This window comes from Vicugna pacos, chromosome 12 (genome assembly GCF_048564905.1).
Source record: "Vicugna pacos chromosome 12, VicPac4, whole genome shotgun sequence".
NCBI classification, from domain to species: Eukaryota; Metazoa; Chordata; class Mammalia; order Artiodactyla; family Camelidae; genus Vicugna; species Vicugna pacos.
The window spans coordinates 4,809,411-4,829,485 of NC_132998.1; the positions used below are offsets into that span (position 1 = coordinate 4,809,411).

At 39.2% G+C, this 20,075-nt stretch overlaps 1 long non-coding RNA gene across 8 annotated transcripts in view; it reads left to right on the forward strand.

The window, feature by feature from the left end:
- Positions 1 to 20,075, forward strand: part of LOC140700026 (uncharacterized) — a 103,810-nt gene that overhangs the window by 78,775 nt on the left and 4,960 nt on the right. For all 8 annotated transcript variants that reach the window (XR_012078225.1, XR_012078228.1, XR_012078230.1 and 5 more), the window contains 2 exons: positions 872 to 1,044; positions 2,825 to 3,043. This is a non-coding gene — a long non-coding RNA (uncharacterized lncRNA). The remainder of the gene's footprint in view (positions 1 to 871; positions 1,045 to 2,824; positions 3,044 to 20,075) is intronic.

Sequence of the window (20,075 nt, forward strand, 5' to 3'; positions counted from 1 at the left end):
TGAAAACATGGCCATCAGTCTCCCATGATCACCAAATACCAGATTACTCACCTCACCAGGGCGTGGGGCCATGACTTCTTCATCTTAGTATACCAGACCATAATATTAAGCACTGGCTCAAAAATGCTTTTTGAACCAAAATAAAGGTAGTATTTCTGACAGTTGAAACAGAAATTTTGAATTATCTATATATCACTCGTCTATCCCCTACAGAAGAAAAAACTTGACGAATAATGTAGAAGAACTGTATTTTTTACTAGCTTCCTGAGTGGACTGGATTTATATTCATCTTTTGTTTCTTTTAGATTCAATGCAAGGCACTAAAATGGTAGAATAATATCTATAAATTGGTGACTAAGAGAGTAAATAGCCAGAAAACCCACAATCTTCAAAATTGACTACTGGGTAGTTCAGAACTGGCATAGTGCAGTCAACAAACGTGTGTTGAGGACCCTGATGTTCACTGGGCACTACAGATGGAAAATCATAAGAGTTCCTAATTTATAGGATTATAAATTTCAGAGGAATATAATGGTGGGGTGACTGCAGTGGGAGGGAAGTGCTGGTAACCGCTATGGTGATAATGAGCGTGATGTGGCCACAAAGCTAGCATCACAGAATTATGGGAAACTCAGTCTAGTACCCGACTCTTGCAAGTTTGGGATGTAAATTATATAAGGCATACATTATGCTAGCAAGTAATAATACTCATAACCAGCTTATAATAAGTCCTCAAGAAAGGAAAGTTATTATAATTATTACTATTTCTCCCATCATCATCACCTTCCATCATGAAGGACAGTGCGCTGCCAGTCCCAGTCATTCCCAGGTGAATCTACACACTGAAATGAACGATTTTCTAATTTTCCAGGTAAGATTATGGAAACGAGAGAGAAGCAGCAGCATTATCAATGACTTGAAGACTGTGAATAACATGCAGCTCCCTCTTCCTCCCAACCACTACACTGACCCAGGACGAGGACCATTATTAGCAGTGTCTGTGGCCATGGCAACCATCCTGCTCTGAAGTGAATTCATCCCAAGGTACGCTGTGGTGGTTCTCTTTATTTTTATTGTTAAGCCTGTAGCACTGGGGATATTTCAAGCAATCAGCTAACTTACCCTCAAAGAGAGAAAAATCAAATAGTGGATAGACAGTGGGTGGAGCAGGATGTTGAGAAATACTCACCACAAGGAGAAACGCTTAGACATAGACATTTATAACTAATTAAGTTATTATTCTTAGTCTGCCTCTTTTTACTCCCTCTACCTCCCACCCAAGTTGAAACAAGGATCCTATTGCCAAGTAGTTTGAGTGTTATGAAATAAAGAGCCCGAGATCTGATGGCGCCTAGTTTCATTTTCTTTGAAACATCTTATGGCTCTGTAAATAGACCCTGTAAGATTCACCTGCTGGATGCATTGAGATCCAAAGTAAAGACAGCTTCCTGAGAATTTATAGAAGTGCATTTAAATAAAATGAAGGACTCAGGGAATGAGACATGCCAGAATTGAGTCAGTTATAATGTTAGAGTTCTCACCCCATTTTCAATGTTGTACTTAGAACCTGTGTATTATTTCAGCACCCTTTTATATTAATAACTAATTAATTTTTGATTCTCCCATGAACTTTTACAAGGAGATTAACCTTGTTAAGGCTCAGTTTTTTCATCTGTAAAAAGGGCATAATATTACCCACCTCATAGGACTCTTCATGATGATTAACTTGAATAACGAATACCAGATATCTAGCACAGGGCCTGGCACATAATCAGCTCCTCCATCCTCTATAAAATCTGCGTTGTTTCTAATCTCTGCTGTCTTGTGATTCTCAATGTCTTGTGATGAGATACTCAAAAGATTACCTCATTTCCATACTACACTAAAAGATACACCAAAAAAGTGATGAATCTGTGAAAAGTCACATAGTTAGTAGACCTAGAAAGTTTTGCTTTATTCACTCTTCAATTATTTACTGGTTGCCCAGTAATTACCAAGGCCTATGTAAGGCACTGGGGACTCTGAAGGTGATTTCCTGGACTTGAATAGCCATTTCAGTAGGTTTACTGGAGCTCAGAATTCTACATGTGGTTTGTTCATCCATCATTTCAAGCAAGTTACTGCAAAAAAAAAAAAGGCCTGAGAGTTTCAATATATATTCAGACAGCTGTGCGCACCAAAGGGGACAGATGTGGTTTCAACAATCCTCTGATTGTCTGAATTCTTTTTTACACCTGCGTTAGAGAACTCTGGCCCACCTTTATGAGCATGAGATCATCTTAGCATTTTCAGCCTGTAATTCTGAATAAAGGGCCAACCAACCCTGGGTGGGAATTGACCTCAAGATTTAGTCTTTTTTAAAATTTTTCATGGCCACCTGCATTTGAACTCATTCATCTCCATCAAGTTTAATAAGCTGAGGGAAGAGGGAGAGTCCATTAATGGAACTGAAAGTTCTTCTCTTCAAAAAGAACTTATTAAGGAAACAAGTGGTCTTAAAACACACGTGCAGGTACACATGCACGTGGCTCCTGCACATGCACATGGAAGCAAGATTTGGCACAACATAAAAAATAATAAAGCTGGAAATGTTTTTCTTCAGACTCTAGTGCTTATTAAACATTGAAAATAAATCCAATGAAAATAGTTCAGGTGTGACTTTTGCAGAACCATTGAGACCATTCCTTACATGTAAAACATAAAATATTTCAAGATATTTTCTATCCCACTTTCATTGTCTAGAAAGTGAGGATAAGATGGAATTATCCAGAAAAGGTAGATTTTGCTTTTTAAAAAATATACCTGTTTTTGACTTACATTACAGGAGAGGCCCTTACCTGCGAAGCAGCTGAGAGCCTTAGGCGCACACACTCACAGGCTAAAGTAGCTCAACACCTCAGGAGTGTCACTACCTAGAAGAAATCCAACAGCTCAACAGTGTGTGCCAGCTGAAGCACAGGTATTAGAGCAGACCGATCAGAATGTTAACCAAGCCAAGCGTGCTGAAGGAGGTAAAAGGAAGTGTCAGCAATGTGGAAAAAAGGTGAGAGATTATGCAGGGGAACAAAGTGGAGAGAGTGGTTATCCCACATATGATCATTGACATAAAGGCTGCGTTAGATGAGATAAAGAGTAAGATGGATGTGGTCGAAGAAGGAATCAGTGAGTTGAAAAGACAAAATGGAGATAACAGCTCATCATGAGGATTACAGATAGTGTATGGAAACTGTCAGGCCCAGAACGAGCACTTAACACATGGCAGACATTCATGTTTCTGCCGTACCATCCAGATACCCTTTTAACAACAACAGAGGGTCTTCCAAATAATCTAATAACTTTAGCCTCATAACTTTAGTTAACAGTGTACACGGTCAAGTAGTGCATTTCACTGTTTCCCCTTCCTCTTTAATTCTTGCTTTCTTTCCCAGTTCCCATCAGTATATGCCACCCACATCTTTCTCTCTCCATGGCTGTGTAGGATTTGGGAAGGCAGGACCTTGTGAATTTCTGGAGTCAGGAAGACTTGGGTTGAATCCCATGAACTTTGGCAAGGAGATTAACCTTGTTAAGGCTCAGTTTTCTCATCTGTAAAAAGGGCATAATATTACCCACCTCATAAGACTCTTCATGATGATTAAGTTGAAAAACAAATACCAAATGTCCAGCACAGAGCCGGGTACATAATCAACTCCTCGTACTCTGTAAAATCTGCATTGTTTCCAACCTCTGATACTGAAATTCACTTAACTTGGGGAAAACATTGAATCCACAAATGGAGATACACCCTACAAGGCAACACACATGCGCTAAATTACATTTGGGATAAGCAAACTATAGACGAAATTCACACTGAGGCATAATTTAGTGATAGATGCCTCTTTCCAGAAAAAAAAAAGTGCTTTATTAAAAGACAGGGAGAGAAATGAGAGTACTGAATGTCTGAAGAAGGAAAAGAGTAAGTAGAGGGGAGGATATACATAAATAGAGGAGACCTAGTCCACCAAAAAATGAGTTTTATCTGTTTTAACTATTTGTCTGAAAATCGTTTTATGTCTCAGAGACTACCCTATATGATAATTCTTGTGGGATTTTAGTCTTTGAATAGCATGTTATGCTCATCAACCATATTATAAATGAATCTGTGCTATGTCAAAAAGGCTTTCCATTACTCCCGATAATAATATGAGCTTCATTCTGAATTCTGTGCTATGACGCACTGTGTGATAGTAAAACTTTGTAGTGGTGTGTGAAACCTGTCCCTTTCCAAACCTTTGGCGACAGTGTAATTCTTGGCTCAGGTATCCAACGATAAGAGGGGAGATTTGAGTTCTCAGTTGGGGGCAATTCAAGCATTTGTTGTCAGTCAATCAAGATGAGTCTCATCTGCACATTTTTCTTGAAGAGACGTGAATCTGGTGATGAATATGTGTGAGTTGTGAATCTGGTGATACTAGCCTGTCCGCTGACCACTTCTTCCTGCGGTGTCACCAGCACTGCCCCAGCCCCTGCATAAATGTGAAACTGTCAAATAAGTCATCATTTTTCCCACATGTACTAAACACCAAATTTATGGACTTCTTGAATAATATCTAAAGATAAGATTGATATTAATTTTAAAATATGGCTCTCAAGGTCAGAACAGTGGCGCTCTCAGTGGAGTATTTCTGAGGTGTGTTGCCTCCTCTGAATTTCCATATTCACTCACCTCTGTATCATTTAACTCGTATGTGTGTAGGGCGTTCATTTCTCATTGCATCTGAAGTGCTCTTGGAAAACAATAAGCAACTGCTGGGTAGGAATTTCATCTATGTTATGAGTTTCTGGAAAGCAGAAAAGTACATCTTACTTATCACAATGTTCCTTTCATCACTGAAGAAGAGTTATTCAACACCCAGTATGTTTCAGGCATCATATTACGTGTGGAAGAGCCAATGACAGGACAACTGCACTGCCTGCCAGGAGGACACAGTGAGAACAGAGGACCTCTGAAGCTGCTGTTGCTTGGAGCAGAGCTGCAGATGTCTGGGCTCCACCCAAGATCTGTTGAATCAGAACCCATGCTGGGCGTCCTGGGAATTAGACCACATAAACTGTGGGTTAGAGATTGTGTCTTGTTCTTCATTTTATTCACAGTGGAAAGCACAAATCCTGAGACAGGCTAGATACTCAGTACCTATTTATTTGCTAACTTCAAGCATTCCACAAGTATTTGAGTCCCTCCTATGAGCCAGATATTGTTCTAGACTAAAAAAAAATTTTTTTCATGCAGTTTATATACAGGAAGAGGGAGGGGGAGAAATAATAAACACAGTAAGAGAAGGCAGTCAGCTGTATTAATTAAGGTGCCAAGAGCAGCACCCTTGAGAAAAAGACATTTGAGCAAGAATTTGAAGGAGGTGAGAAAGTGTCTAGTAAATACTTGAGGGACGAGTACCCCAGGAAGAGGGGAGTTAGAGCAAGGGGAGCGAGGCAGGGCGTGGCTGGTGCCCTCATGGGCGGGGGCCAGAGCGAGCAGCAGGAGAGGAGGTCAGAGAGGTAAGGAAGGACAGACCATGGACAACCTGGCAGGCCACTGAAGTCAAATGAGAACGTGAATGAATGATTCAATGAATTAGTGAATGAAGCTGTTACCATGTCAGGTGGCAAGTCCTAAGCACAGAAATTGAGAAGGTGCTCAGAGGAGAGCCCACTGGTGTAGGAATTCAAATACTGCTCTAATATTAGATATTTTCTTTTTCAATTAAAAGGTTCATTTTATGATCATCCATCTTGCCGGAGGCTAGTGAAAATTAAATACACTTCTAATAGGAGCAGTGTTCTTTCTGCTTTTTTTTTTCTTAATACGTGCACTATTTTTTAAGGGCAAAAAATCCTCCTATTTTCATTTTTCCTAAAATAACTAATTAACCAACATAGCAGGAGAATAAAAGCCCTGTGTCTTGTCTTTCCATCAAGAGTCCCTCTCTTGTAGTAACCTGTAATGAAAAAGAATATGAAAACCAACATATTTATATGTATGACTGAAGCGTTATGCTGTACACCGGAAGTTGACACAACATTGTAAACTGACTATACTTCAATTGAAAAAAAAAAGAGTCCCTTCTGTTTTCTCATCATCTCAAGATAACCCAGGATGTCTGGCAAAGCAGTTGTGGGCTTTCAAGGGCCATAAACAACAGCGGCCGCCTTCATCTACTGCCGTGTTACGTGTCGATTATAGCTCAGTAAAACTGGAAGAAGGAAACTCAGCAGTGGCCCCAGGGGCCTGCCCTTATTCTGGTTCTCTCTACCAAGTGAAAATAAACATAAAAAGGGCTCCACAGAGTGTCTGGTGCACTGATACCTTCTCAGGGCACAGCACAGATTCTTCCTGTAGCATCGGACACTGTGCTTCACGAGGCTGGGTCACGCCCAGGATGTTTCCACACATTGCTGGTAAGATTATATGTATCCCTTTGTCATAGAAAAACTACAGTTTTCTAGGCAAACAACCAAACAAAACAAGATTCTAGTCAAACAAACAAGAACAAAATACACACCAAGAGAAATAACTGCACAGTCAAGTTTCAGGAAGAACACGGTAACAGACAAGAACAGAGATGGTAAAGGAAACGATGTTTTCAGCCTAATTATTTTATGTACGATCATCAAACTAATTTCACAATCTCTGAATTTTTTCAAACTGTATATAGTGACAGGCTATTACATTTTATGGTAATTTAATTAGATTATTAAAAACCTATTTCAACTGCTATGCATACATAATAGAATCATAGTTTCACATTTGACATTAATATACTGCTGTACCTTAGTTAAATTTTTAAGGTTTTTTTTTTCATTTTTTTCAGGCTTTTGTGATGCTTTGTTTTAATGATTCAGCGTATTTGGAAAATTTAATATTTTTTATTTGTCTGACATTAAACAGGTCATGTCACACTGTTCTCTTCATTCTCTGTTCTGCATGAAAAACCCTTGAATGCTGAAATCATTCTTTATGGAGCTATTATATTGTTTTCATTTGCATAATTTCTTTACTCACACTGCACCCAAGAAATTGTGCTAATTTAGTCGTTCGTAAAACCATCTATATCAGCAGAGTATATGTTAAGTGATTATAAACTTGCATAAATGACCCCTACAGTCCCACGTGATTACAAATTATTAGTTTCTTTGTATTATATTAATATGTTAAATATTTTATACCCAGGAAGATGTGGTACACATGCATTTGAAGTTTATGTTCTCCCTGGGAGCAATCCTGGAAAATACATCATGAAACACTCACATGCATATTAAAAATATATTTTGTTTCTTCTGTGATTTTTGGATTTTTGTCATCTGTCTTGGGAGCTTAGAGTAAATAAGAGGTAAAAAACTGAGACAGAATCAACAAAATCAAGTCTTTATGTTTATAGTCTGATGTCAGCCACACAATTCTACATTTTTACAATCCCCTGGGCATGAAAAGCTCACCAGCTGTGCCTTAGTAAATTTAAACATCGTAGTTTCAGGTTTTAACCGTAGAGTGTCAGTAAAATCACAACATGTGGCTGGGAGAGGTTGTTTATAGAAAAAAAAATTCTCAACAGTGATATTTAAAATATTGTTATTTTTAAACAATGTGTCCTTTTAGCTGAAATGAGTTTACTTAAATTCAGAGACTGTAAAAAGTACTGATCTGTTGTAAAATAATTGTAGGGTGAGAAGGTTGAGATGTTGATCAGCTTAAGCAAATGCTCTCGTTTCTAGAAAGCGCTAGATACCGTTTTCCTTCTCGTGACGAGATCCCCCTCCACCAGCTCTCACTTTGCTTGTGCGATTCCTCCTCTGTCTCCCTGCCTCCCTGCCTCCCACAGGTTTGCTGTTTTCCTTTTTTTGCTCCATCATTCACATTCTTTTCTTTTTCTCTTCTCTTCCTCCTTGCCTTTTCTTCTCTCCTTTTGGCATTAGGGCTTTGCATCTTCCTTGACCTCTTTTCTGGCTGTTTCTGTTTCATTTGGTTATGTTAAAGCTCCTTTTGGCAAAATCTCCTTTAGATACATCAGGGACGTTGCATGAAATGCCTGGAAAATTAATTCCATGTACATTTTAGGAAATCTTGCTCACAGCTGCATTTTTCCATTAGTGATGGTTTCAAAGGCTACATAAAAAAACCCACAGCCAAATGAGGCAAAGTTTAAGTGAGAAAACATGTGTGGAGCATTAAGCCAAGTGACAGGAACAGGGGTACGTTTTCAGAGAAACAAGAAGTTCTGTAAATGACTTTCAAATAAAACGAGAACATTTTTTGAACTTAAAAAATAAAAATCAGATCGCCAATACAATAAAATTTACAAAAATAAAATTCACATTTGGTTTGAAAGACAACACTGAACTTCTTAAGTGACTGGTCAATAGGAACCACATATGTAAAAATAATGAAATGTACCTGGTAAGAGAGAGAGAGACGTTCAACTAAAAACATTCCATCCATTTATTACTATTCTTTGTTAGTATTTGATCATAAAGATTTTCTTAAAATCATAGTCTGCTAAAAATCCTGCTAACTGCCAAATTTCCACTGATTCAACGCATTAATTTATGACGTCCTCTAAGAGTAAATCAAATATTTTCTCTTTCCCCATTTTGGACAATGGTCTTCTTTTTCTACCAATTTTTTTCGTATGGCAAACACACAGAATTCATATGAGTAATACCAAATTAATAGTAGTGAATGATTAAAAGATTATCTAATCTTTAACAGATTTCTCAGTACACAGATTGCCCTGAAATCTCCATGAACCTTTTGTGTAGGCGTGGAAAGTACGTGATGAGGTGGTGACCTTTCCTCTCTGCACTACTGCACGTATTTGACAAGGGATAATAAAGTAATACCACATATCTTTACAGCTTCAAGTTTCAGAAGACCTTCCATACATAGTCTTATTTGATGTAATCATTTACTGTCTTTGAGGGAAATAAAAGCAACTGTCCTGTCTGTTTAAATAGCTCAGAAAGAAAAAGGAGGAATCTCTATGAGAAAATTGAAAGGAGTTAGGAGTTGCTATGATATTAAGTGAATAGTCATCTTTATGCAGATGAATGTTTACTGTAATTCTGGACCTCACAAGTCAGTTGAGAAGGAACTGAGGTGAGGTCCAAGGATCTCTGCTAGTTCTGGAAAAGGACTCATGAGGAAGTAATCGGGAAGGATATTAAAGTTTTACCCTGTGACCACTTTACTCTTCTGCTAATCTAGGAAGATCAAATATGAAATATGACCTTTGCTCATAGAAACCTCCACCCACTCCCTCCACCTCCAAAAGAGTTTGAGATGATATACAGAGTTAGAAGTACAAAGGAGCTGCCTTCTTTCCAATAACCTGTGAACCTCTCCAATAACTGATGGTTAAGAGTTGCTAATTCTGTTCTGAAATGTCTAAGGAACCAGTTCAAGAAGCAAAAAGAAAAAAAATTTGTTTACCAAGTGATTGTAAAATTCATTGTCCAAGCCAGGACACTCCTGAGAGTGAAAGAGCACCGTGACCAGCTGAACCTTCTCGCAGGCAAAAGGTTGGAGGGCTTTTGTTTAAAAAAGTGTCTGCTAAATGACAACAGTAATACACGTGAAGTCCCTGCAGACAAACTAGTAATAGCCTTGACTCAACACCCATTTTCATTTTCTTAGTTTTCTTCGAACTTACAACTAAGGTTTCCCACACCATCCAATAGCATTGTAAATCACGGAGTCAGACCTGTTAGATGATCTGCTGGTTCTTTGTTTGTCCTGGAAGAGTCCGTACTGGAACTCCCTTCTTCTGTTCTAATCTTTACAACTTGCTCTCTAGGTCTAATGAGCAGTTTTCATCCTGAGAATTCCCTTTGCCTTTTTCTTCTCTTGCATCCTGTAAACTGCATCTTCATTCTCTTTCTTTGTGCCTTTGGTGGAGCACATTCTTGAGAAGATTTCTCAGAAAAGTACATGAGACTAATTTTTTTTTTTTTTGCAATGATGTTTCTCTGAAAATACCTTTATCCTGTCTCCACACGAGGTTGATATTTTAGCTGGAGACAGAATTCTAGATTGACAATAATCTTCATTCATAATTGAAGCTGTTTTTCCACTGTTTTGCAGCTTCTAATGTATGAGAAGTCTGATGATATTCTTACTCTTGATCCTTTGTATGTGACGTGTTCATTTTCTTTGAAAAATATTGCTTAGGATCTTTATGACTAGTGGTTTATAGATTTATAATTAAATACTTTGTTGTATAATTATTATCATACCTCCTCCCATTTCTCTGAGTATATTAATTTTAGTTTCTTTGAAGTTTTCTTATGTTCTCTATATTTAAATGCAAATCAAAACCATAACCAGATACTACTTCATATCCATTAGAGTGACTTCTATCAAAAACCCCAGAAAATAACAAATGTTGGCAAGAATGTAGAAAATTTAGAACCCTTGTGCTCTATTGATGGGAATGTAAAATGGTGCAGCTGCTATGGAAACAGTATGATGTTTTCCTGAGAAAGTAAAAGTGATCCAGCAATGCCACTTTGGGGTATATACTGGGGTCACAGACAGATATCTGTTCATCCATGGTCATAGCAGCATTTTTCACAATAGCCAAAAGGAATATGCAACCCAAATGTCCATTGATGGATGAATGAAAAAACAAAATGTGGGGTGTGTGTGTATGAAATACTATTTATCCTTAAAAAGGAAAATAATTCTGACACATGCTACAACATAGTTAAACCTTGAAGACATTATGTTAAGTGAAACAAGCCAGACACAAAAGGATGAACACTATACAATTCCACTTACGTGCAGTACCTAGAGTGGTTAAATTCATAGAGAAAGTAGAATGTTGGTTGCCATGGGCTGGAGGAGGGGAAAATGGAGAGTTAGTGTTTAATGGGTGTAGAGCTTCGGTTTTGGAAGATGATAGAGTTCTGGAGATGGATGATGATAATGGTTGCCCAGCAATGGGAATGGTCTTATCTGCACACTTAAAATGGTACATTTTATGTTAGGTATAGTTGGTCTCAGTTTTTGAAAATGGCATGGGAAAAATTCCTCAGGCATTTAAAATACATTTTAATATCTTATTTTGAACAAATCAATGACATAGAAAAAAAAACAAATTCAGGCATAATAGAATAAGTGATATAAATGAGTGCCCTTTTTTGGTTTACTATAAAGAGGTTTAAATACTTCTTATGAGTTTATTTTTACTTGTTTTAGTGTATCTTATTTTTTATATCAGAGTCTTTCCTCAAATATCACATGATCTTTCGCGGTCCATTTCTGAAAAGCTACTTAAGAAATATGTCTGCATGAACACAGCTCATTAACTGGTAGGTTTTACTCCAGGCTGATCATCTTAGATTTAAGAATCTGCAGTATGTTTCTTTGGGACACTTAAGGGTCTCAGAAACAGATACACGTGTCTCTCGCCTGGGCTTGGGAGTGGAGGAGGGAACGTAAACCTGGTTGCAGTTGTTCTGGTAAGAACATAGCTGGGGCCGATCATGCTGTTCACTGTGCTGCCTTCCATGTTACCCCCCTTGTCAGTCCAGCATCTCCCCCTGCAGAGAGCTTGCTACGGTCCTGTGGTCACACCTGGCTAGATCACTGATTGCAGTCCACCCAGAGCAATCAAAGACAGACACTCACTCACTGCAAGTCATCCCATCTGGCTATTCACGTTGCAGTTAACTATATCTACGAAAGAAAGAACATTTTTTTCCCAACTAAAATTGCAAACATCAATCTATTAAGTGATGATAAACATCACAAAGCTGTAGAGCTAAAAGGTTTTGTGGCACATGCCTTATCATGAAATTCCAATCAAACAAGGAAGTCAAATACTATTGACCTCTGTGATGGGTAAACGACAGTATTTGTTCGATATCCTAAGGTGTGTTTTCAGATTGATGTCAGTGACATTAAAATCAATATAATAGCAGAATAGCAGTGAATACACACACACGTGTGCACACACATCTTATGAAGGGAAGACAAAAACAACTCTGTTCACTGAAGTGAATATGTTCAGCTTCTTTCCTGTAGTGATTCGATAGCATGGAAAACAAGGTGTAGAAGTATTATAACCTTTATGATCTTCACCCACGTCTGTCCCTCGGTCATGAAATACCTTTGTGGCCTGAATGAAATCACTTTAATCTGGTGAGTTCAAATTCTTCAGTATCTTTCTGTGGATTAAAAACAAATATCTAGCTTCCCCCACAGTCTGTAAGTCAAGCTTCAAGTTTACATATAGAATATATATAAATCATATAAATAAATATATATAATTTCTTACTGAACAAGCCCAACCTAACCATCTACAATCACCTCAAATCCAACTTATTAAAAGTGAGTCTGTCATTGTTTCCGGGAACTCAGGTCCTCCTCCTGCATTTGTTCTCAGATCCGTGGTGTCACCATCTGTTCATCCTTCCAAACTACGAACCTGAGACACAGAATTATCTTTCAGACATCACAAAACACACACAGACCTTAAACCATTCATAAAAGCTGGTAAAACCTATTTCAAAGTTTCTCTCAGCTTCAGCCCCTCCTTTCCAGACCCATTGCTGTCATTATCATTAATGACAAAGTGGTGTCTCTGCCCAGGCCTCCTTTTTAAATTCCTCGTCTGTCTTTAGTATTGCCACCAGATTTGCCTCTGGCCATAAATCTGCATGTGGCCCTCCCCATATTTATGTCTCTGTGATCATCCACACCCAGGGGATAAACGCATCCACTCTGTGCCCTCAGGGCTTGGCCCATGTGTTCACTTTGACCTCACGCCCTATCAACAGACACATAACCTTCCTATGTGTAACACTTCCCCAGGGCACAGCCGTTTTCTGTCACTCTAACTAGAATGCGTCAGCTCCCAGTCCCCAGGACAGGCACACTCCTGCCTAATTTTGAGACCTAGAACAGAGGCTTTGCTCATCTCTTGTGGGTGGAATCTGTCATTTCTCCATCCAGTTATTTGTTCGTGCTTGCGCCATGTCACTTACTACCTTTGACAGCAACTTACTTAAATTACCCGTATTATACTGCATACAAGTGTTGGATAAAGTTTATCTTAGATCTTATATTTAGGGCTCTCAGACTGCATAAAATATCAAACTATAAGTGAAATTCTGTAAGGTTAATGGGTACATAAAGCAATTTTACACAATTTTATCAGGTCATTGGTCATTCCAGTGACCTTACTGCTCTGAAATAATAAAAGTTTTGCTGAACAATTTAATCAACTCTGGTATGAGAAGGAATTTAAATAAAGAGTCCGAAGTAATTTTCATGAATGACATGCCCATGAATTTTAACTCTTTGAAAACGGAATTGTTTTATTTCACAATCAAAACTTATTTTACTCTCATAGGATAGATTATCACCACTTTCTAATAGTTAAAATCTTACATTCCTACTCTCGCCTCACTTCTACTCTGCTTTTCCAAACATAGAGGATTTTCTTCACTTGTTTCCAAAAAAAGAACAAAATGTTTTTTTACATGGTGATCGCTGTGTTTGTATTTAAAATACATCCTGTGAGATGTTGAAAATTGAACTCAATTGGAAAACCATATACTGAGTTTTTACATTTTGCCATGTACAGAAGGAGTATTCCAACTGCTTTGGAAAATTGATAGTGTGATATAAGTAAAGGACTCTGGGAGCCAGTATCAGAAGATCTGGATTCAGACTCAGGGTTCATCATTACAAGCTGCGTGAGCCCACGCAAGTCACTGGAACATACGTTCTTTAAGGGCTGTCTCTGTTTCAGATATTTTCTTGATCTCTTCCCTGTATCAGCAAGGGCAAAATTTGTCTGGAAAAATAGGAATTCTTCATATTAGTTTATGCAAAAGTTTGGGTGTATTTTTCACAGTTCTGTAGAGAAACTAGAAACCTCTATAGATATTTTAAACAGAAAGGGATCTAATGCAGGAATTCAATGCCTCTAAAATCATCAAAAGGGCTGTAATGAGGAGACTGACAACGGAACCATTGAGTGCAGGAATTTTAAGCCCTAGCTTTGTTCCAGGGATCAGACCGCCACCACCTCCCCACCAACAATATCTCAGCTGCCTCCTGTCACCCACCAAGGCTGCGACTGAAAAGGAGCTCAGAGTCCGACATCCACTTCCAACACCGCACTGCTTCTCAACACTGCCAGCAGACACGGCAGAAGGGGGAAAGCATCCACCTCTCTACCAGCCTCCAAACCTCATACCAGAACAGCCAGAACAAGCCGCACAAGAGTCTAGAAAGGTAGAACTCGGCGATTCCAGACTCTGAAATTAATTCAAGAAGGCACACAGAGAGAGCTGAAGAAGAGAAGGTGGCCATCTATTCATCACATCCAGACTGGAAAGCGTGGACAAGGGGCAGTTGATTCAGAACTCTGTGGCATTTAGGAACAGGGAACAAGGAAGATGTAGCTGGACAGATGCAGGTAAGAGCTGGAAAGGGAACATCAGTGAGTGACCTTGGTATACTCATTGTTTCCCAAGAGCTGTGCAGCTTTATCCCATTCCTGCTCTTCCTCTCATCTCTCCCCTCCCCCTCTCCCCCCACCCCTGCTGACACGGATCTCTATAGCGTAACTAGACAACTAGGGGATGGGGGTACGTGAGGGTGAGGGAAGGAGGTAAATTATCTTAAAAGCAGAAGTGGTGGGAACGTAGTTTAGTGCAGCCATTATGCAAAACAGTATGGAGATTCCTTAAAAACCTAAAAATAGACTCACCATATGGTTCAGCAATTCCACTCTTGGACATATATCTGGAAGAGACTCTAATTTGAAAACATACATGCACCCCAATGTTCATAGTCAAGACATGGAAACAACCTAGATGTCCATCAACAGACAAGTGGATAAAGAAGTGGTATATACACAATGGAATACTACTCAGCCATAAAAAGGAATAAAATAATGCCATTTGCTGCAACATGGATGGACTTGGAGATCATCATTCTAAGTGAAGTAAGACAAAAAGAGAAAAATACCATATGATATCACTTACATGTGGAATCTTAAAAAAAGATACAAATGAACATGTCTGCAAAACAGAAACAGACTCATAGGCAAAGAAAACAAACATGGTTACTGGTAGGGAATGGGGTGGGAAGGAATAAACTGGGAGTCTGAGATTTTCCAACACTAACTTCTATATATAAAACAGATAAACAAGTTTATCCTGTATAGCACAGGAAACTATATTCAATATCTTGTAGGAATAAAAAAGAATATGAAAATGAATATGTGCATGTATATGTATGACTGAAACATTATGTTGTATACCAGAAATTGACACAGCATTGTAAACTGACTATATTTCAATTAAAAAACAAAAAAGAAAAAAAATAGAAGTGATCAAGCAGGCAGTAATGTTTTTTGTTTTCATCTCTCTCTGTGTCTGGCAAGGTTTTGAGGACAAAGGACATAATATTTAAAACAAAGGACATAATAAATAAACAGATGAATAAATAGACTTTGCCTCTGTTTCCTCATATCTGAAGTGACAGTGATGTCTGCTCAGCCCTTTCAGGGTTGTTGTAAGAATCAAGATAACTAAAGAGGGCTTATATAAATGTTATCCTTTTTCATGAGCTATGCATCATTTTTATCATCAATTTAAAAATGTGAACGTAAGAAAAAAGAAAGATATTTAGAACAGCATTTTCTATGTGCTTTGCTATGGTTTATGTAGCCATATTATCTGACACTGGGTCTCTGGCTCTCAGTAAATACTAACTGAATTGAATCTACACGTGCATTCACGTGTTCAGTAAAGAGAGTAGCTGCATCCATCCATGGGATATTTTTTATCATCGATAATAACAATCCTTATTATTTTCTTTTGTGAAATCACCTGATAATTGACTGAATTTCCAACTGAGAAACCTGAGAACCAATCCAAGTGTCAGTCTAGGGAACAGTTACCCTACGACTAGTGCGTTCTGTTCATTCTCAACAGTCTTCAATTTGTTCCAGAAATCGGATTCCAGGACTTTCACGGGGCATTGAACTATAGATAAGACAATTGCAGCCGTAAAGTTCTATACTTCTGTTGGCACTAAATAGCAATAGGTTTTAGCCTAAAGACTGAAAGCACTGTGAGACCAAGTTAACCCGCTCCACAGCTCTAAGTAAAGATTTCCTAGGCGCCAAATAAGAAAGGGAAAAGAAATAATATCTACTGGTGGACCACCTTGATCATTTTGTACATACATTATTGTATCTGAACTTTTATTGAATAGTCGGACCTATTCCAGGCAATTTGGACAGACTCATCTTTTTGTCTTGAAAATATTCAACGAGTTCTAGTGTACGCCAGGAAACATCCTGGGGACAAGTGATGAGCAAGATAAAAGCAACCTCTGCCCTCAAGGCACTTGTACATCAGAGGGTTTATGAATAAAGAACCAATCGCAATGCACAGAAAAATGGGTTATCAGTGTGCTACGGAAAATCACAGTGGAAACTCTAATTTTAGCCTCTGGTGGTCAGGAAAGACTTTCTGGAGGAAGTAACAGCTAAGGGACCTGAAGATGAGCATGTCTGAGGTGTAAGGTGCCGGGGTGTACGGCAGCAGGTGCTGGGGCTTGTCTGACATGCTAAGGCATCTTGACTTAATAAAGAGGGAAACCAAGGACTCTGAGCAGAGAGGGGTGTGACGGAGTCTGCATCACAGGAAGACCAGTCTGGCTTGTATGGAAGTGGACTGGAGGCCCGTGGGAGGGAAGATTGGGAGGAAGTCTTTGTAACAAAGGCGAAAGGTGACGGTGGCTCATACTACGCAGAGCTAGCGGGAACTGGAAGAAGAAATGTTCCCAGAAATGAAAGGACCTTGTGATTCAGTAGAGGGGCAAAGACAAGGGAGCGGTGATGGATGACACCTACGTTTCTGGTTTGGATGGAGAATTAGAAGGATGATAGCACCATTCACTGAAGCTGGGAAATAAGGAGGAGAAACCGAATTCTGGAAGAGATGACAAGATTTGAGCATTTTGAGAGTGAAGGGCTGACAGGCATTGGGGTGCAGACGTTAGGCACTACTTCTATTCAGTTCTGTAAGTAGGTCCAGGGCGTTCTCCAGGAGAGAGATCACGGAAGCCAGGAGAGTAAGGGAAGCTAGCTGGGGGGAGTATGGAGGGTACCTGTGAGGGACAGCAGTATTTGAGGGCACCAACGCCTATCATTGGGCAAAGGAGCTAAGCTGTCAAAGGAAACAGAAGAGGGAAAAGCAAGTAAGAAGATACTGGGTAAAGCGTGTTTCAAGGAGTGACTCACAGGGTTAAGCGCTACTAAAGAAAAAAGTTCAGTAAGTATTGACAAGTGGTCAGTCGGGTCACTGGGGCACGTAAGGGGCAGAAGCAAGACTGCAATGAATTGGAAACTGCAGATGTGAGGCAGCACAGACAGACGTTTCATAAAGCTGACCACAGGGAGAGGAGAGTGGTAGCGTGACAGTCGGAGGGCGCATTCGATTAGCAAAAGCTCTTCCCACTTTCTTTTGTTCAAGGTGGGAGAGAGATGAGTTATTTTAAACGTTGAAAATGGAGGAGTCAAAACAGCAGAAACAGAATGATGGAAAGTATAGGACAGAGAAGATACGCACCTGAAAGAGGCAGGAGAGGAACCAGAGCCAGAAAAGATGCCTTGGCCTCAGACCCACTGGCTTACTAACTCAACAAATAGTCATTGAGTGTTTACTCAGTTCTGGAGATACAAAAGTAAGAGGAGATAGAGGAGAAAAAAGTAAGTAAATTTTGTGGAGGAAAAGGTAAAAAATAAAAGAAACTGAAGGTGAACATGGTAGGAAGGGAATTTGTTATTAAATGAAAGAGCATCAATTCTTTGGGAAGCATTAAATGGAGTGGCATTTTCCCACTTCATCTTAAGTGTGCTCTGTTTGTAAGCCTTCTCCAAAATCACTTCGGCGTCTCCATCACCTCCCATACCTGCTGAACCTGAGGTCAGCTTGTTACCTGTAAGGGAGTTGATCGACCCAAGGTCTTTCTCTTCTTGGCTTTCCACAGCAGCTCACTTATAACAAAGCACGACTCGCTACTCAGCAGGATGGGTTCCTTAAACATCCGCAGAGATGTGGTCAAGAGAGCTCACTGCAGATCACCAATATTATCAGCTACGAACAGTTACAAACCAAAGAAGAAGACGAAGAAGAAGCAGGCCACATCCTGAGCACCTGGTGTAGCTTAATAGCTCTTCATTCAGTTGAATCAGAACCTTTTATGAAATTATCAGTTAACGCTGCAGAGGCTCAGACCAAAATAAAACAGTGTCCTTGTACAAAGAAGGAGGCCGCACACAGCTCTGTGTGCTGAAGATGAAAGGCTCGGAGGCAGAGCATCACGTGTGCGGGCGCCCCCGAATGCGCTCCTTAGGGCTGGACCTCCAAGGAATCAGACTGACAATTGCATGAAAGGTTCTGATTCAACTGCTCCTTTCACAAACACTTCAAAGGATGGTGATGAGAGATACCAAAGGGATAAAAGGTTTCTTTCAGGGCTGTGTTAATTTATTTCAGACCAAAGAACAAATATCCCAATAGACAAGGTAGGCCAGTGAGCCCTCCTGATTGTAGTGACAAACTTTATAGAAAGACCAGGTCAGGGGGAGGCTGGAAGGAATCCCTAGTCAATTGTGCACCAACTTGCTTATGAAGTCAGTCTCTTAAGTCACTCTGGTTGGAACGTGTGTGCTGACAGCGAGACGCAGAGAAAAGTCAATGCAAGTGAGGTCTGGCAGGGGAAGGCAGGTGGATGGGAGCAGGTATTGCTTTTGCTCTCCAGGCTGCTAATGACCTCTCTGTGGACGCAGGAGACAGACACAGACAGAGGCAAAGGAAAGCAAAGACATTTTGTCACAGCCAACTACTTCGAGAAAATGTATTGGATTTGGAGTTGGAACTCTTGGGCGTGGATTCCAACATGCCGCAGGTTAGGCTAGCTGTGAGACTGACAGTAGGTGACAATTTCTCTGTGTTACAATGGAGGCAACTTCTCAAGAGTAAATTACGCAGCTCTTGAGCACCTTAAATGAAATAATAGACCTTAAGGCAATTTGTAAACCCTAACACGCTACATGTTAGAAATTTCTGTAGTTATATTTGCAAGAATTAAATGTGGAATGTTGTGTTAGAACTTTAAAAAGATCATGTGGGAAAAAAAAGACAGTAGTAGTCACCAAAATACCTGAATGCAGGACAAGCAAGAACTCAAACTGGATGAAAATCAAACTGATTGAAAATACTGTTAGCAATCCAGAAGCTGAGGCTGTGGTACATTTTAAAAGATCATGTAGAATAAATGGAGCAGAAAAGAAAAAAATAGGAAATCATGTTTTTGTCATGCTTTCACCATGACTCAGTTGAAAGGAATTTTGAGAAAGAATTCAATGCAAACTAATGAGGATTGTGCTTAAATTGAGCCTCTCTTCCCCAGATGTAGAGATGATAAATTGATCCCTCCCTGCTTTTTCTATTACATTTATTTTTATACAAGTATTTTTTGTAATTGAAGTATAGTTGATTTACAAGATTGTGTTAGTTTCAGGAGTACAGCATAGTGATTTTTTTTTTTGCAGATTATATTCCTTTATAGGTTATTACAAGATATTGGGTATAATTCCTCATGCTATACAGTAAATCCCTGTTGCTTATCTATTTTATGTATAGTAGTTTGTATCTGTTAATCCCATATTCCTAATTTATTCCTCCCCTTCTCTCTCCCATTTTAACCGTAAGTTTGTTTTCTATGTCTGTCTGTTTCTGTTTCTTATATAGAATCATTTGTATTATTTTTAGATTCCACATATAAGTGATACCATCTATACAGTATTTGTCTTTCTTTGACTTATTTCATTAAGCATAATGTTCTCCAGGTCCATTCATATTGCTGCAAATGGCAATATTTTGTTCTTTTTTATGGCTGAGTAATATTCCACCCCCCACACTCCACATCTTCTTAAAGCATTCATCTGTTGAGCATTTTGGTTGCTCCCATGTCTCAGCTATTTTAATTAATGCTGCTGAAAACAGTG